Here is a 14707-nt window from a genome sequence, read left to right on the forward strand (position 1 = left end):
TTAAGTGTGACGGAGTACCCATCAAGAATAAAAGTCCTCAATAAAGAAAGAAATACCCCTTGAAAAAACTGCCTTAAAAATTCCAATGACGCAAAGCTGCTCCATGGACATCCCCCCCATCCCCCCCCCGCCTGAACACCCCTGTTAATTAGTTTTTTTTTATGTGAGAGTTTATTGTTTTACTATTATAGAGTGGTTTCTGCGAGGTTTCAGAATTTTTTTTAAGTAATAGAAATTATTTTTATTTAAATAGAGGATTATTTCGTCTCCCCCCCCCTTCCCCCCAAAACCCGACGCGCAAAGTGCTGGGACTTTTTACCCCTTCTTACTGGAAGGGTAAGAAGTAATTTGCAACAGGTTTCACTTTTTTTTTTTGGATGTTTGGGTTTGGCCATTTTTTGGCCTAATTTTACTGTACTATACGTACATACGAACGTCACGAGAAAGTCGTTGTAATTAACTCGGAGAATGTCAAAATTAATATTAGGAATGTTTATACATTCTTAGGCGCTTATCTGCGTGTGGTCGGGTTGAAAAAAAAACTCAACATCAATTCGGAGGTGAGCAAAATGGAAATTATGGCCGAATTTTGAGTGAATTTTTTTTCGCGAATACAATGCTTCTTTTTTTTGTAAAAGGAAGTAAAAATGATAAAATTCTACTAATAATTATATATTTGTTGTTTCTTAACTAAGTATTATTTATTCACAATAAGTTTTAAAACGTTCAACACAAAACTTACTCAACTTGGTATAGAACAGATATTTATTTCTGCATGGTAGATCGAAGCTCGACTGATGATCAAAAACTTGTGAGAATATGTTCTAGAGAACAGCATCAATCTGTTTTGACTGTTGGCTCTCCAGTTATAACTCTTTTTGAAAAAAGGACACTGCATAAACGTACCCCGGTCTACCCTATTTACTATTCTTGAAAAATATTAACCTCTTGTCTGGATTTTCGAAACTGCTGCTCAATATTCAAACAACCATCCCCCCCCCCCGTTCATTCCTCCCCAAAACTCAGAAGTAAAGCATGACAGAGTCTTAGAAGATTACTTCACAAATCTTAATGATTATTTTCCTCGCCGGGATTGTGATATATTTTTGTTTCCCATCCGTCTACTTCCGGTTCCTAGATAGCTTCCTGATCGGCTGATACTGCAGGAAATTAAAAAGCTTTTATCCTTCGTCATTATCAGAAGAGTTGTATTCTATATCTTGTATCGATAATAATGTAAGTAAGAAGCACTTTACCGGCACATGTTTTCTACGACAGAATATTCGATAAGCTAAATTACTTCCGAAGTCATAAATGAAACATAAGTATTTTGACACTTATCTATTTTAGTTGTTGACTTTTTTCTGCTTTGTTAATTATTATTGCTTTTCTAACTAAAAAAAATGGATTTTAGAACTTGGAAGGAATGTTATGTTTGGAGGTTTGCTGACAGCATTTTGCTCAATTTTTACGTCTGTAAATTTGGTCGTACTTAAGCACTTTTCTGTGGCAATTCAACTTTAAAACGTAATGAATTGATTTGAAAAATTGGGTACACACATGGACCCTGATGGAAACTGATGTTAATTAGGTTTAATAACAAATTACTGCGAATAATGTACCACACTCGAACTTTTCTAGTTAGAGGTAAATTCTATTCTTGAAAACGTGATGATGAATTGCAATAAAAATAATTACTTACGTTAATTTTAATTGCAAAAATTTGCGGATTTTTGCTATAATATCTCCAAAAAGTGGACAAATCGTATATATATATATATATATATATATATATATATATATATATATTTTTTTTTTTTTTTTTTTGTTAAAATGTTGTTAAGGTTGCACAAATCAACATATTTAAAACTCCGCAAAGACTATAGACCAACTGTTTGCCGAAAAATATGAATAAGACCAAGACACCAAACCTTGGTAGTTGCTATAATACGTTTGAACCCGAAAATTTATATAAATTATATGGATGATTGCATCTTTGTACTACATTCATGGAGTTGTTGCTCATTTTTTTACTTCCTTTTACAAAAAAGGAAGTATTGTATTCACGAAAAAATTTTCACTCAAAAATCGACCTTAATTACCATTTTGCTCACCCTCGAATGAATGTTGAGATTTTTTTTCGACCCGACCACACGTGGATACATGCCTCGGAACGTACAGACACCCGAAATATCCATTTTGGCGATCCCTGAGTTAATTACAACGAGTTTTCCCGTGACGTCTGTATGTACGTATGTATGTGTGTATGTATCTCGCATAACTCAAAAACGGTATGTCCTAGAAAAGTGAAATTTGGTACGTAGACTCCCAGTGGGGTCTAGTTGTGCACCTTCCCTTTTGGTTGCATTCGGATGTTCCTAAGAGGGTCTTTTACACCTTTTTGGGGGGAAATCATTGTTAATTTCAATGCTAACTCAAATTTGGCAATTTTTTTTTTAATTTTTAAATCTAGTTTTAATTCGGCCAATGTTGGTGATATTTAAAGAGTTAACCACTGAATCACATTAAAATTGCCAATAATGGGGAAATTAATCTGTGTATTTTTTTTTTTTGCTTCGGTTCGCAAGAAACTAGGGGTAAAAATATTTAGTGTTTCCTCACTTCTCCAAGGCGCTATTATCATTAAATTGCGTAAAAGGAAGTCATGTGATGCACACATCAGCTCGTTCTTGGATGCATTGTATAATAAAGATTGTAAACCAGAGCGTAATGTAACGAACTGTGTTCACTTTGGAAGTTGAAAAACATGCTAGAGGATTACTAAAGAACAAGTTAGTTATATTGGAATCTAAGGTTTTTTTTTTTTTTTTTTTTTTTTTTTTTTTTTTTTTTTTTTTTTAAGCTCTTAAGATTTCTTAACTTTGTATTAATGGGATTTGCTTGTAAAACACTTTTTAGGTCTTTAGTTTTGCCTAAAATGTTATGAAGCAATATTTTTATTATTTGGACATTTTAACTACTAATTTCCAAACCTTTCGCCATAACAAATAAACTAATATATTAACGTCGATTAAGATATTGTTTGTGATGTTTTTCTTTTATATAAAGTGCACAGTGGTGGCAGTAGAACTATGTTATTGTATCTTTTTTTTTTTTGTTTACTTATTCTGTTGAATACCTCTCCACTTGGGAGACCTCTCCATTTGTGAGTGCCTCTTCGTTTGTGAGATGGCGCTGGATGTTAGTTGCCATAGTTACCATATTTAATTTTTGCTTTTTTCTGTTGTTCTAAAGATGTGAATAAAAGTTTTCAAATGGTCCGTCGATGATTTTATTAATGTTGCTTGTGCAACGTAATTTTGGTCCGTCGAGCCGGAGGACTAGATCTATGGATAATTACGGGAATAGTAGTTAAATATTTTAAGTTCATTATGTGCTGTGTGATCTTCGAGTGACTTCGGTTTGAGTTTGCTGATTTGCGTCGAAACATTGTGCTTACAGTTCGAGAGAATACGAATGGTAATGTTGTTACGCAACTTATTTCTGTATAATTTATAATAATTAGTGATTTTTGAGTCAATAGTGCTACCTGCTTTGAGGTTAGTGATAGAATTGTCTAAACATGCCAATTACTGCCTTAAAACAAGCGCCGGCAAAGAAACGAGTCCAAAAGACTCAGTTAACCAAACTTGCTACGAAATTACAAGAAGGTTGTGATTTTAAAGATGTCAATATTTGTGAACAGAAATTTGCATCCATTATCGATGAGTTTAACGAGTGTTTTGATTATCTTTTCTCTATTTGCAAAGACGATGAAATAGAAATTTATTCATCAGAACAAGAACAGATATATGATATTAGGGATGATATTGATTTCAAGTTAAACCGAATCAAACGCGAAAATGATGATTCGAAACAACCAGTCGCTGTTTCAAACCAGAGCACCACCATGAGATTGCCAAAAATATCATTGCCTGTATTTTCTGGGAGTTTACATGAATTGCTTTCATTTAGAGATATTTTCAATGCAACTATTCATTCAAATAAGGAGTTGTCAGAGGGAATAAAATTACAATACCAAAAATCTTCTCTTAAAGGTGATTATTTACACATTATTCAATCTATATCTATAGTAGACGCGAATTATCAATTAGCGTGGTCACTGTTAGAAGAACGCTACTCGAATAATCGCGAACAGGTGTACGCACATTTAAAACGTTTTATGAGCATTCCTAGTATTCAAAATGAGATTCCAAACGCAGTTTTGAGTTTAATAGATATCGCGAGTGAGTGTTTAAGATCACTAGAAATTTTAAATTAAAACATAGAAGGTGTTTCGTCTGTTTTTCTTGGCTACGTTTTGAGTCAGAAATTAGATTCGAATACTAAAATGTGATGGGAGAAAAATTTAAAAAAGATGAATTACCGTCAGTAAATGAGTTAATGGATTTTTTTAAATTTCTCTCCCACCACATTTTAGTATTCGAATCTAATTTCTATTTTTCTCAGGGCGAAAGACACCTAACTGTGGTATATAATAAGTTATCCCTGGTTCTCCTACCACTTTGACCACCTGCATGTGTCCTAAATCCCTATATTCTCTCATGAACTCAGTGTACAGTGCCATTTGCACAGGGTCTTCTTCAAGACGTCTATATAGAGAATTTAGTTTTCTAAGGGCAATACTTTTTGATTCTCCCAAACACTGAGGGTCTTTTTTGAAAGGCATTTGCACAACAAACTTACCGGTCTCGTTTCTTCTATAAGTTTCTGTAAAATTTAGATCACATTTAAATTCGTCAGAATTTTTTAGAAATGACCTTTCATCCACTTCTTCTAATTCCCAGAATTTTTGTAGCTCATCATTTAAATTTTCCGCTTCACAAATTAGCCCACAATGAACTCTATTCTCCTCATAATCTTTAACATATTCCTTACAGTTAAAAAATAATTTCGTTAAAAATGATGTTAAAAAAACGTTGGAGAAAAGATATTTTTAATTTGCTAAGAAGTCGATATCCTCTAACATCTCATCTGGTGTATGTAAGAAATAATACTTTCGTTCTATTTAAAACAAATCTACTGTTAAATTTGTGACAAAAAGGCATGCCAATGTGATGCTGGAAACTGATGTATGATACGGGAAATGTGGAATAAGGTTAGTTTTGGGGGTGTTGTAGTGTGGGCTAGGACGGTTTCGGTACTTCCTTCTACTACTTTTCTACTAAATGGAAATGCTTTCCAAAGTAATAATTCATGAAGCAATTCCTTTTATTTTTATTAACAACTTATTTATTTCCAAAAACGATTAATTTGACTCTGTCCACATCAGAAAACTTCATAAAGTTGTGTTTTAAAAGATATTTAAAAAAAAACAGATATTGTAAAAATGTTCTGCTTTGTGAAGGTAAAGTGCAATATCCGCCTTAACAAGATTTTGAAACATTTGACAAAACTTGTTTTGGATTCCACACTAAAAATAGAGAAATGGTGGAATTTGACGTTTTTTTTCACGCTTTATTAAATATGAAAGCATGTAGAATCAAGCTAAATGTCAATGAATGACAAAAGTGAAAAAAAAAAAAAGTTTCTGCGCTTTACCTTCCCTCTACGGTATTCATTTTTAAATGCGTAAGACTAAAAAAGCTCATAAGGAAATAAGCGATGCGCTATTAGCTACGTGTCAATTTTGCTTTAGTATTTGGTATTAATTTTTGTTTTAGTATTGTTTATAGAGTAACCAATGGATTACGCGTGATGTTTTAATGCATCAGTTTAAAAAAATAATTTTACATAACTGTTTTTAAAAATGATTCTTTTTTTTTCTTTGTTTTTCTGGAAAGTATCATCTCCCTTCTCAATCGAGCAATGCACAAAGCACGAAGTTTTATCTTTATTTTCCTTTCATTATTTTATTTGAGTAAGAAAAAACGGTTTTACTGTTTAGTTTCAACACTGTTTAGTTTCTAAATGTAAGTTTGTTAAATACTATTATTAGAATAATTGCATTACATTATAGTATAATTTTATTGAGACTGACATTTCCACACGTGAATTTTCTTACGCACCTCAAAACAATTTTTTTTTAAAAATAACTTACGCAATAAACATTAGCGAAATGCTAGCAACTGGTTAAATACAATATTTTGATTCGAGCATAACTACTAATATAAAACGAGCAAAGAACGACGAAATAAAATGGTGACTCACACGCGTGCATTTATATCGATATTTTTAGAGCCAGTTTCAGAACAATACATAGGATCGATATTTTTTAATCTATGAGTTGAAAAAAAAAGTTTAGCGAAAGCTTTGAAAGAATTTATTTCAATTCTAGAAAGATGTTTTATTGCTTCTTTCTTTTCTTACTTCAACGCATATTACCAGTTAAATGGAAATATATGAAAATATATAATGCATCAGTTTATTTATTTTTTCCATTTCCATTTCTTAGAAACATCTTGTAAATCAAAAACAATGGAACGTAGCTTTGTATATCCCGTCTAAAATTAGAATATGTCTTCTTAGAAATTGGTAAACGAGTTTTGCCAATTTTTAGTAGTAGTTATTTTCTTTATTTTAACTTTCATTCTTTAATCTGATGCATTGGAGAGTTATATCGGTAAGAGTGAGGACTCGGAATTACCTGCACTTGTTTAAGCATTATTACCAATGATTGTTTTAGGCCATATAATATGATATAATCCCTGTGATTTAAGGTAAAGTTATTTGTTTTTAAATTTAACAAATCTTTAAGTTATCTTTTCAATACTATTCTTAAATAATTATTAGATTATTTATCGAAAATAACATTTAATTCACTGTATTATATGATTATTTAGGCCTTAAAGCCTAAAAGTTAAAAGTTTCAGAAAAAGAAATGTTTTTTTTTCCTTTAACATTTTCACTTCAAATAAGAGGGAAGATCAAATATAAACCAGAGTTAGATTCTAACGCTGATGTTAGTTATAAATAAGGGGTGGTACTGTGCCAAAATGTTGGTGGAGAGTCTGAAGAAGTCTGAGTAGAATCTGAAGATATTTTGGATATCTGAACTGCTTTAGTTCGCCATAAATGAGCACGAAGGGCACAACACTTGCAAACGCAACGGAAACTTGTTAATTTTTTCGAAAATAAGGCATCAAATCCTCCGAAATTTCGAGACAGCGTCATGCAGTGTTTGAAGAAGAAGCACTTCGCACACTCGAGTGTATGAGTAGGATAAAAAAACAATATGGCAGAAAGAGAAGCTGTAAAAAACGAGCCCGATGAAAGAAGACCGTGGATAAGAATCACTGTGGACAACATTGTTGACATTTGTGACATTATTGACAAAGGACAACAAATGCAGGCTATTAATGTCGCCTTTTGGATGAAGCAGAAACTGCATATCGCACCAGACGAAGACGCCAAGTGATAAGAAGTAACGTCGTTTTTCTCCATGAAAGTGCGAGGTCACTTACTGCCGCTTTAAAGCGAAAAAATTTTAGAAGTTTCATCGGACAGCTCTGAAATCCCTCGGTACTGTCCAGACAATCCCACTGTCATTTGTTTGGAACAGAAAAAAATACTTAGAAGGGCAAAACATTTATGATGATGCAATTGCATTGAGGGGTTCGTGCGCAATCCGCTCTTCACATGTCCCTCTTCTTTCTATCACGATGGAGTCAAAAACTGCTCAATTTTATATAAAAATGTGTATCAAGAGGAAAAACACTACGTAGAAATAGGATAGCTGGTGTAAAACCTGTTTGGTTGATACAAACTTTTTTTTTAAGTTCCGGTTTATACTTGATTAGTGGTACCCGCACGGCTTTGCCCGTAGTAAAACATTAAAAGAACATTTGATTCGCCTGTATATTTACAAATAATGAATGATGAATTTCTCGCCAATTTGCTATGTTAAATGGCTCGCCCATGTTACGGTTCCACGTCATGATAATTTCGTATTTTACTATCCCACGTTGTGATAATTTGCTCGGCAACATGTTCTTAAAATTGGAATAAAAAAAGAACAAAATCGGATTTCGAAAAATCGCTTCGAGGTGCACCACCATGCTACAAACTAACCTTGTGCCGAATTTCATGAAAATCGCCTGAACGGTCTAGGCGCTATGCGCGTCACAGACGTCCGGACAGACTTGCTTCAGCTTTATTATTAGTAGAGATTAACCTTTGTAGAAACAAAAATGAGAGTAAAAACACATGAAATTGATACGATTTGAATTATATTTTGCCAAAAAGATGTAAAAAAGAGTCCAGATGTAAGTGTAGGCAGCCCTGTCTAAGTGGCAATCGGATCCCAGAATGTGATGAAAACTGTCGACCGGAATTGCAGATTGTGCCACTTGTTGATATAAAATAGCAGAATTCAGTTGTAGCTATTTTTTCTTTTAAAGAAAAACCACCAGTAGTTGCGCTTAAGGTTTTTTTTTCCTTTTGAGATAGTTCAAAGTAAATTTGCCGTAGGGAAAACTTTTAATAAATGATAGCTCCACCAACTAGACTCCTGTTATAATACGACAACTCATATAATAACTCTGACCATTTTATGTGTTTTTGAATAAAATCACGTAATGCACTCACCTTGGGTCAATAATTTAAAAAAAATGAACATACTGGAAATTCGATCTGAGAATTACAGTTAATAATGTTACAAATTCAGTAAATAGTGATTATTTTTATAATTAAGTTGTTGTGATCTGGGTAAATTTGGCGTTTATTCCACTAACTGAGATCTAAAATTATCGTAGTAACTAGGACTCGACCGATGCATCGGCCTGGCCGATGCATCGGCGCCGATGGTTCAACAAGTTAGCTATCGGTATCGGCATCGGCGGCCGATGCTAACTTGCTTGAAACATCGGCCCATCGGCCTTAAAAAACATCGAAAAGCCGATGGAATTGGTCGATGTTTTTGAAAAACAAAAGATCTTTGCTGTTTTACTTTTTAATACAAAGTAAATGGAGTTGTTGTTTTCGTATAAAATTATTTACTTAAGTTTTAGTATGAATTTCTATTTTTAGTCATCCCTAGAAGAGTTTTTAATACTATATTCAGGTACCAAACAAGTTAATTATTGCGTTGTTTCTTGCAGCAGGATGTACGTATATATCTGTCATAAGTCACAACTCAAAAATGCTATCGGCATCGGCATCGGCGGCCGATGCTAACTTGCTTGAAACATCGGCCCATCGGCCTTAAAAAACATCGAAAAGCCGATGGAATTGGTCGATGTTTTTGAAAAACAAAAGATCTTTGCTGTTTTACTTTTTAATACAAAGTAAATGGAGTTGTTGTTTTCGTATAAAATTATTTACTTAAATTTTAGTATGAATTTCTATTTTTAGTCATCCCTAGAAGAGTTTTTAATACTATATTCAGGTACCAAACAAGTTAATTATTGCGTTGTTTCTTGCAGCAGGATGTACGTATATATCTGTCATAAGTCACAACTCAAAAATGATAATCTGAAGAAGGTTAAAGTTTCGTATGTGGGGTCTGCGGACGTTCCAGTTGTGCACTTCCCTTTTTTTTCGATCGGGTGTTCTGAAAAGCCTGTTTACTCATTTTTTGTGGCTATTAATTACTTATTTCAATGCAAAACTAATATAGCGTCTCAGACTGACGATCATTTGGTGATTGATATATTGCCGAATTGGAGACTATGGAAACAAATATGAGATGGCGAAACCGATTTTTGTCTCATTTTATTAGATTCCCGTTGAACCGACGGTAATTTTTAATTTTTCGATATTTGTAATATGAATCACAGTAATGCAGTCTTTTCCGTATCGCTTCGGCGGAGTTACAAGTTTGGGGCCCGTCGAAATACATTTTGGGGATCACAGAAGTTGTAAAACATTTATCATTCGCATTTTTGTAACTCCTTCGGTTGGCCCTATGGTCAGGGCTGCGGAGTCGGAAGGAAAATGTCCGACTCCGATTAATGGATTTTGAAATGCCTGACTCTGACTCCAACTCCGACTCCGGATTTTTTTTTTTTTAAATTGTATTTTTTTAATTCCCTCTCTCCCTTTAGGGGAGGGGGAAAACCTTAAACAGAGATTTAAATATTAATTCCTTTTTATGAAAATTTCGACTTTTGTTTTTTATTGTAAACACAAGACGCATACAGCGTTGGAAATTTAATTTAAAAATCAAATTTTCCAATAGTTACGAGTTAAAAAATGAGATGACTTAAAAATTTTCTGTAAAAAATTTGAAAGGGATTATCTGTAATTGTAATCTGTAATTTGTCCCCCTTTACTGTTTAACAAATATATATTGATCAAATCGTGTGCTTTCAATTTTTGAAAGCTGTAACTTGAGAAGAAAAAAGCTTTTTTTTCTAAATCCAAGTTCTTGAGAGGGGATGGTTTGCCCCGGGTGACACCCAGCTGGTAGATGACACCCAAAGTTAATTTCAGAGTTTTAAAAAATATAAATATTTTAATTCTGAAAATTTTCGTGAGTATATTTTAAATTATATATCATCAATAAAATTTCAACGAAAATAGAGCACATATACGTCACGAGCTAATTTTACACAAAATGCGGCGGTATACAAATTTGTACGAATAGCTTTTACTATACCTATATTTCTTCTTCGCTAAATTTTTAATATTAAATTTTATTGGCTCCTTTAGAATTAACCTTAATATGAAGATTTTAAGATTAACTGCAATTATTGAGTGTTGTAATCAAGAAATCTTTTACACTTATTTTGTTCCATACTTTTTAGTGAGAACCAAGCTTATAGAAATAGTCTTAATAAAGAAAAAAACATTAGATTATTTCATCGATTCTTTTGGATTCGTACTTTCGTGCCAGAACTTCTTTGAATTTGCCGATCACCCTTAAACGTTTCAACCTTGGCTACGGGAATCGACTTACTAATTTGTTACGTTTCTTTTATTATTTTATAACTGAGATCGAACAAAACACTATATTTCAATTTTTATTTGAAAGTGATTACTTAAAAATGTTAGGCAACAAAACCGTTTGCTGACAGTTGCTATTAGTTAATTAAAAAAAGCTAGCAAACTGAGGGACTGCTACAGAAAGTTCGGTAAGCACTCAAACTAGCTGATTGCCATAATAGCACTTATTTTCTCATTAGTATCTTTTCCATTGTACATGTAATCGAACCAATTGGTAGTCAGTTTTTAAAAAAATGCTAGGAGAGTCAGTGAAAAGGAAAGAAAAAAAAAAGCCCAGTGTCGGAGTCGACATGTTTTCTAACGACTCCGACTCCTTTACCCCAAAATCAGTCCGACTCCGAGTCTTCGACTCCGACTCCACAGCCCTGCCTATGGTTATGGGGCTTCTCCTGCAATTGCAACATTTGCTATGTTTTAAATCCGCCATTGCACGTCAAAACAAAAACGGGTGCAAGTTTAGAAAGGTTTTTCTGCTCAATGTTTATGATTATTTTGAACTCTATTTTTACGACTATTTTTTGAATTTCCGAGAACACTTGCGTGCCCCTCCTCCCACTCCCTCAATTTCTGAAATTGAACTCTAGTTGTACTTCTGAGTTGTTTAAAACTAACACCATTCATAAAATTGGATATTTTTTTTTTCAAACTTTATCTATTGTTTTTTGTTCTGTACTAAAAAAATGAGGCAGAGGTTGGGGCCGAAGTGTGATTTACTCCAAAATCAGAGGGTGACCCCCCTAACCCTACCTCGTCGTTTCAAGCATTTCTTAAATATTTAGCGATTATTTATTTTGGTCAAGAAATGTCATTTTGCGTATTTCTCATACTTGTTTCACCTATATTTCGTAAATTGCCATCTTTTTTGCATCATTAATAGCGATTGATTTTTTTTCTGTTGTAAGTAACTATTTTTATGTATTTATATAAAATCAATGAATAAGTTATTTTCGTTTTTTATAGAAAAGTTTCAAGGATTTTCATTTATGCAATTTTTCAAATTTCAGAAAATTATTGTTAAATTGAAAAATTTAATTTGAACTTGTTTGTAAAGCTTCATAAAAGATTAAACAATCAAATTGTTCAATACTATGTGTGCAAACATCAGATCAAGTAGTATATGTATTCAGTTGTTAACATGGTGTAAATATTGAGTTTGTTTATTGCACCTGCGTTTTAAGAACCTTGCTATTTTCATGGCTTTTTTTTTTCAGCAAAATGTGTCACTGTTATAACTTTTATGAAAAATGCAAACTTTTCTATTCATAAATTTTAAATAAGTATAAAAATACTAATATTTTGATTTAATATTGTAATTTATCTGTTACCTTTTTTGTTTAATTTGATGACTAAAAAATGTCTACGTGCAATCTTTCCACTTTAATTACGTAATTTGTTGACGGTTTCATAGTTCTATTCTTATTTTTTTTTTTTGAATAATTAAACAACGTAATTTAATTTTTTTAAACTATGTTTAATGTACCTAAATCCATACATTATTACAACATTACTGAAATCTTAGTTATATGCTCAATTTAAAGAAAAAAAAAAACAAATCAATTGGTTATTAAACAATCTCTTTGTTTTTCTTCCTTCTTTTTTTGGCTATTGTTTTTTCTCTTTAATCATACAGCAGTCAAAAAAGGAGAAGCACAACTACACCCTATACAGATTGTATGTAGTACGATGCAAAAGTTCTGGCACAAGCTGTATAAAATCTTACCCAGAATAGTTCACATTACCGAAGCACATCCACCTTCAAAAGGTCGCCTTCATGGACTATGTACTTCTGCCAATGTTCATAATATAACTTTTGGAAACACTCCTGGAAGCTATTTTTCACTACCTTCTATGATGTAACTTTATCTTCTCCTGACGGAAGAAAACGGCGTCCATGCAAATGTTTTTTTTTTTGCTATGAACAGGTAAAAGTCGCACGGATCTAAGTCCGACGAAACGTTGTGTTATTTGTTTGTCATATCAGAGTATTGACCAATCGAACCGTGCATCCTCAACATGAAAGTCGTCTTCTTCCCCACGATGAAGTTAAAGCAGCAGCACAAGAGGCTTTACAGGAATTTGCGAAAAATGTCTTCCAGGAGTGCTTTTAAAAGCTATACGAACGTTGGCAGAAGTGCATAATCCTTCAAGGTGACTATTTTGTAGATAGATATATGTTTCGGTAATGTGAACAATTCAGGGCAAGATTTTATACAACTTGACCTCGAACTTTTAGATCATACTACGTACGTATGAGTTTTCAATTTACTATTTCATAACGTTTTTGAGTGACGCAAGTTTACGCGCATGAAGACATCACAAGAGAATTTGCTATAATTAACTGAGGAGGCGTTCAAAATGGATATTTGGTTATCAATATGTTCTTAGGTACAAATGTATGTACAGATGTGCCGAAAAAACTTGTGAAGTATAAATTTGGTGATAGTAAAATAGAAATTTAGGTCGAAATCTGATTTTTTTTTTTTTTGTGATTACAATTCTTTATTCGTAGAAAGGAAGTAAAGTGAAATGAATCAATGATCCTTTAAATCCCTGACAATCTTATCAATTTATTTCTGTTTGATTTTTTTTTTTTTTTTTTTTTTTTGCCATCGGCCAACGGCATCGGCCATCGGCAATCGGCCATTTGGAGGAAAACAATCGGTCATCGGCCATCTTTGAACAATCGGCCAGCAATCGGCATCGGCCCATCGGCCGAAAAATGCCATCGGTCGAGCCCTAGTAGTAACTTAACCTGTAAATAATTTCTTGTAATGCATATACAACCCCCTCACATTCGAAAATAGTATATGGTCCCTCCATTTTCGAATGATAAGATTCAGAAAGGAATAAAAAGAAAATACGAGAAACTGGTAGAACGTTGTAGGATTTTCTGGATATTTCCTTGCTGTTACGAAACGCCGTGAGTCTTGTGAATGGGGGAGAGTCAGTTTTGCTTTCTAACTGTGGAGTCTCGTTTTCAGCCGTTGCGCTGGAAAATGTATTAGCCCTTGTTTGAGATTCGTCTGAGATATTGCTTTGTTTATCGTGAGAAATTATTTGAAATGTGTTTTTGCTTATTTTGATGTAAATACGTGCTATATCGTTGGGTTTACGGTGTTAATTGATATTTGCATAATTGCTATGGTTAGTTTAGCAGTTGTTAACGGCATTTCTTGTACTTAGTTGTAAATAAATCTCCTGGGTTTTCTCAAAAACTTGGTCGTCATTTTAAGAAAGTTTGAAGTTGCACCGAAATTGTAACAATAAAGAAAGAAAATTGTGTTTTATAGCAAAACTAGGATTGAAACATTATATTTTTGTTTTTTGTTGTAAAATTGTTCTTTTAAAAATGTGGAAAATGTTCACTTTTCTTTTTTTTTTCTTGGAGCAGATTGAAAAATGAAATATTTTTCGAATAATATATTTGCTATTCGATTGCGAAAAATATTTTTGATCGAATGACTCAGTAAATAAAAGGATAATTGAATAAATGAAAGATAATGAGAAAACATAAACGAGTGAATAAAATAGTGAATGAATAAACCAATAAGAGAACCATCAAATGAAGGAATGTAAATGAATTAGTTTAGATACGGGTGCGATTTTTTCAATAATTGAATGAGCAAACTAAATGAACTATTTCACTTTGCCCCATCCACTTTGCCGAGCACGCACTTGACTCATTGTGAAAAATATTAAAAATGCAATTAAGCTAAATATTAACTAAAAAAATACAGCACCCAACATTAAAAAGTCCCAGTTAATATTCAAAGTGATAACAACAAGAGCTTTATCAATCGAT

At 32.9% G+C, this 14707-nt stretch overlaps 1 protein-coding gene across 1 annotated transcript in view; it reads left to right on the top strand.

The window, feature by feature from the left end:
• Positions 1-14707, top strand: part of LOC129221948 (cell adhesion molecule Dscam2-like) — a 157864-nt gene that overhangs the window by 89651 nt on the left and 53506 nt on the right.

Source organism: Uloborus diversus, chromosome 5, assembly GCF_026930045.1.
Source record: "Uloborus diversus isolate 005 chromosome 5, Udiv.v.3.1, whole genome shotgun sequence".
NCBI lineage: Eukaryota > Metazoa > Arthropoda > Arachnida > Araneae > Uloboridae > Uloborus > Uloborus diversus.